The following is a 5,898-nucleotide window of genomic DNA, read 5'->3' as shown; positions in this document are numbered from 1 at the left end:
TAGAGAGAGAGAGAGAGAGAGAGAGAGAGAGAGAGAGAGAGAGAGAGAGCAGAGAAAAGATGGGTGGATTGGCAAGTGAGACAGGTTGAGTATGCGGACAAAACAAGCTCCATTAAAAGCGACATGTGTTTAAGTGGGTGAGAGTCTTCATAATCAGCAAAAAGAACTGCAGGTTGTTTTGACAGACCCAAGGGTGTCCGATTTTTGTGCTAATACATTACGCTCCTTGCAAAAATGCAGGCTTTGCTTTTCTTTTTTCTTTGTAGGTATTTTCCCCTCCTCATATGCACAGTTTTGGTCATTTAGAAGGCGGACATAGACCTTTTCTATCAAGGCCAATCCAAGATGAGATTGATAGAACATCCCAGCAGAAAAACCAAGATGCTCTATAAAAAGTGTTCCTATATGGGAATCGAACGACGATTTTCGGCGTAACCGCTACATCACAGAGGCCAATGCAGGCTCTATAAGTACCTAGAGCTACAGGTCAAGCTTGATTTTATAGCATCAGAGGAGAGACAATAAAACACTCTCAAGCAACTTAATTCTAGAGAGCTGTAGACAGAAACACTTTTCAGCGGTTCATACTCCTGTCGCCCACTCTATATATGCGGATGAGTGTCATTGCCACGCGTTGAACGACAGACTCGGGTAAGTAGTATGCTCAAACAGTGTAAACTTTTAACATTTGATTTTAAACCCCGTTTTAGTTGTACTGGCTTTGAATATTAAGACAGTAAAACTGACTCTACTCAGAAATAACCATCCCTCTCTCACCCTCCTTCCTCCACTGTCTCCCAAAATAATCAACAATATTATCTTTGTCACCACCACCCCCCAACTCTCACCACTTTCACCTCCATCATCACCACCGTCACCATCATATTACATGTATCTGAGGCATCGTGGTGAGAAATCAGGCGCTCGCCAAAATAATGAAATCGAAAACAGTGGCCTTTTTTCCTCCTTTGGCAATTTTTATTCGAATTTTTTTTTTACACAACACTTTTAAAGTTCACCAAAACCACATTTCTGTGTCGATTTTTACTGGTAAATGATGATTTAAGGTACAAAAATGTAAAGTTGTAAAGTCGTCATTCTTTGATGGCCATATTCTCGCTAATTTTACGTCGGAAACCAGGTGATCCCCTCCTCTTTCAATCGCAAATATCTTGACTTCTCTTCATGATAGATGAGCATTTTTTTTTCAACTAAAGCAAGACAAATGAACTAGCTTTAAAATGATACCAACAACTCCACATGTAAAAAAAATTGACGATCCCACCGCCTCATGGAACATATTAATAAACCACGTTACTTTACCTGACCTTGGTAAAACCCTGACGACATGTGAAACGAAAATACCCAATAGTTAACCAACAGGGATCCTTACCTCATCCCTAAACTTTCCGCCTCTCACCCAGACAAGTTCGCTACAAACTATTTATTGTAAAAGATATAAATTTAATATCCCAATCAGACCATACTACTTCAACTTGAGCTTAATACTTCCGTTAGATATTATCTTCAGATATTATTAAAAAGTATGCGTGGATTAACAATATTACGTTCGCGGACTCTCAGTTTACCGACATTACTTTGCCCGTTTTCCTGGGTTTGATTTAAATCCAGTTCACCTGGACATTAATGATGTCATTTCAGATGGGAATCTCTTTGGCTCAAACAAGCTGCATTCTAGGAAAGAAACGACCCCTGACCTTTTACAACATGATATTATTAGATCATTCACTCCATCAGTCACTTAATCGTTTAATCTTTAAACGCTTAAAACTACAACAGCAGCAACAACAATTTCAACAGTTCTGTTAGGTAAAATTCAAATTGTTCCTTGCTGTCTCCCTACAAATATCCCGTCGCCCACATATTCCTACCCCCAATAGAGCTGTGCCTATTCGAGTTTACTATTCAACATTCACGATTTTTGCGCTATTCACAGGTATTCGAAACATGGCAGAATCATTAACATTTTGAAATTTGAATTCCTTGTGTCTTTTTTTTGTGACAACGGATTTTCGTCTCAATTTCTCTCAATACGTTTTAAAATTAGTACCTATTTTATCTAAAATTATTGAGGCAAATACAGAAATAGTTTGTACTTGATTATTACAAGACATAGTTAATGGAACCAATGAGAGTTCTGAAACATGCTTTCGAGAAGAATGCTTTTCAAATCAATAGTCCCTAATCACTCCATGAGAAGTTTTCATTACTATTCAATATTCCCTGTTCACACTGTGAACAGTTCAAGGTCCATTACGTGCGCAGCAGGTGGCTCTGTATAAAAATAAACAATACGCAGTTGAGTTGCAATTAGCTCCCATTACTGTGTACGAAATTCAAAGCGCCATGAATGACAATGTGATGATTTCGTGCGTGCCATCTCGCGCTAAACGTGTGGTGCCGTGAACAGTGAATATTGAATAACGAATGTTGTGGATAGACTTAAATAGATGTTTTTTTCTCCCTGAAATACACGTCTGGTATATTTCAAATTTCAATAAGTTAAGTTAAATTATCACATTGTAACTTCAAATATGCTCTAAACTCTTCTTAGTCTCTGAACTTTTCTTTCGCGAGGACACCATATTGAAGCTTACGTTGAAAGACAAACATAAGAGTGTACCTAGATATTAATCCAGACCCTTGAAAAATTACCACAAAGACAGCGCAATTTTTAAAAGAACAGTCAAAAAGACAGAGGACGACTTTATGAATCAAATGAGAGGGTTGGAAAAATTTCATGGAGGTTGGACGCTTTACTTGTGCTAATATGAAGGCAGCCTTCCGGCGTGAAAGCATTTTTGCCTGCGTGTGTCCCAAGGGAAACGATTGTGTGTAAATATTTATTTCTAAACATGTTTTTAAAACCAAAAACTGTCGCCCTTCCTCCAATTTTACTTCTCACCCCACGCATTTTTACATGGTGTTACATTAAGAAGTTGTTGTTCCATTTGGGGTCTATATTTGAACATTTTACTTTATATTTGGAGCTACTACGTGACACTTGAAGTTGCGATGTGGCATTTGAAGTTACAATGTGGAAAATTAAGTCACAATATGGCATTTGACAACACACTGTGTTTGTTCGAAAAAAGCAACATCTGTAGAAGATTATACATCTCAAAACATATGCACTCATATTCGAATAGCATGAACAGTGAGTGATCTAAGGCTTCGAAGCGTCGATGATGTTTCGTTTCGTCAACATCGCACAGCACCAGTTCCCATGTCGTGTTTTACATCCGTGTAGATAGATGTCAGGTCTAGACACAAGCCAATGTTCACATCGTGGCTACAGCAAACTACAGTATGTTCTGTCTGCAGGACAAGACAGGGCGACCAATGATCTTCTGCCGGGGTCACTGACTGGACAGCGCCAAGTCTTCAGGTCAAAGGGCACAGCGGGATACAGGGCGACTGTCGTGTTATAGTTGGAGTTTTCGCCGTTGAGACAAAAATAGAGTTCGAGCCCTGAGCTGTAGAATTGAAGGGGGAGTTAAACCGATACGATACAGAGCACCAGTCATACTTTATCGCTTCTGAAATGGAAACTTTCTGGCGTCTGTGATTGGATTGGTCAGTCCCTTCACCGTTGCATGCAGAAGACTTGAGGTCAAGTTCCACGTGGTAAAAAATACTGAAAGAAGCATTAAGCCGGCACAATACACTAATACTATGCTGGTCATTTACTTCTTCTATTAAAAAAAAACTTTCTGGCCGTCAATCCTTATTCGCCGCTGCATGCAGAAGACGTGTATTTGAGTATCTAGTAGGGAGGCTAACACTAACGATGTCACTTTAGCAGAGATTGAGCCCACCATTTCGGAACTTCATGGTGACCGTAAAGATGGTTCCAGTCGGGAACGGGATAGAGGGTGCCCACGTCCCTCGTGACTCATTGGAGCAGAGGAAGATAGGACTAACGCTAACAATACTTAAACGAAATCCCTCATCATCACTCATCACCACTATTAATGCTAAAATCATCACCTCTCTCAGATCAATGACTTACATCTATAATCCTGAAATCTCTATTTGCTATTACAGTTAATTGATATACTAAGTATGCATGTAATACACTATTGGACACAATCATATGCACTTTTTTCTACTAATCAGATGGCGTCAATCTCATATAAATGGGCAAGGGGGAAAAAAAAAAGAGAGTATCTAGTAGGGAGGTTATTGTATCGAGTATACCCGTCTCTAAAGTGTCATACTTCATTCTTTGCGGGTTGAAGCAGTTTGCTTCCCAAAAAGATCTAAACTATGTCTAAAAGGTGGGGGAGGGGGGGGGGGGCAATGTTAGAAAAAACCATCTCGGCCGCAGTTGCTCGATTTGTGCGAACATCTGAAACGTAGAATAAGAGAAATCATTGTTTGAAAACTGTCGTCAAATAATACGCCGAGTACGTGAACACTGACTTAAAGCACATTTGACTACATCAATAACTCACAAGATCCCAAAGTCATCAAGTCTGTGAAAAACGGAATTTTAAAATTAAATACCAGTCTTCACTTTAAAGGGCGGAACTCACTGTAGTTCTTGGTAGTTTTGGTTTCGGTATGTCTAAGTAGTTTTTTTTTGGGGGGGGGGGGGAGGGGTCGGTTTTTGTTGCTTTTTTGGGGGTGTGTTTTGTCTTTTGTTTGGGTTCACAAGCATGTGTTAACGTCAGACGTCAGAACAAGAACGATACGGCGGTTCGTCAGGCTGGCAGGTCCCGCGGTACGTTTGGCCCAGGTCGATGTTCACATGCTGTTGGGGTGGTCAGCTGTCACACTCACAGACAAACTACCACACTAAGATCCCACGCAAAAGTTTAAACAGAAATCGTTTTATTATTTAAAGTTTAACTTTGGATGCTCCTTGAGTTGGATTTCGAGGTTTCGAAACTCAGATAAACTACATAAAGTCGGCCACCTGTTCAACTGTACAAAAAAAAAAAATTAAAATCTGTGGTACTGGTTGCATGACGTGTTCAAGTGATATTTTGCAAAAATTAGATATTCTAATTGTTGAAAAGGTATGAAAAATACATGAATTTAGTTCACTTTTTAGACGCAACTCATTCTCTTTAGGGTAGTTTCAGCAGTTTAACTTAAATAATGAAACAGTTGTTTTGTTTTCTCTCTCCTAAAAATTGTGTTCCGGGCTTAAACATCTGAACAACTTCCCGACGACATGGGTCATATACATACATTTTTTGTTCTAGTTGTACAGTTACATCTTATTTTTTTACCGTACCATACCATACCATACCATACCATACCATACCATACCATACCATACCATACCACACCATACCATACCAACTGTACCTTAAGCTTATGAAAATAGCTAAAATAGAAGCATTTTTTCCTTGGAATATTTTAGTTAGGGTATGTAGGCTACTCATGTGTAAAATTGTTGGATCTGTTGAGACATGAACCAGCTGAAATTGACGGGCTCTTGTGCAATTTGACAAACACACACACACAAACACCTCTACACAGGCGTTCGCACACCCATTTACACACCCAAACAACCGAACGTTCATCTTTTCTCTCTAACATTCTCTCTCTTTCTCTCCCTCTCTCTCACTCTTTCTTCTCTCTCTCTCTCTCTCTCTCTCTCTCTCTCTCTCTCTTTCTCTCGTTCTCTCTCGTTCTCTCTCGTTCTCTCTATCGCTCTCTCGCTCCCCCATCTCTCTCACGATCTCTCTGTCTGATCACGTATAAATTATATCTGACTCACCTCGGCTTAATCAGACCCAAGGACTCTCACTTCTTCCGTACATAAACCGTTGTCACAATTCATATCAACTTCAGTTGAACCAAAATAGTTACTTTTTCACTTCTCTTCTCTCTCTCTCTCTCTCTCTCTCTCTCTCTCTCTCT

The sequence above is a fragment of the Aplysia californica genome, unplaced genomic scaffold (genome assembly GCF_000002075.1).
Source record: "Aplysia californica isolate F4 #8 unplaced genomic scaffold, AplCal3.0 scaffold00511, whole genome shotgun sequence".
NCBI lineage: Eukaryota > Metazoa > Mollusca > Gastropoda > Aplysiida > Aplysiidae > Aplysia > Aplysia californica.
The sequence above is the reverse complement of the archived record's forward strand: the minus strand, read 5'-3'. Positions refer to the sequence as shown.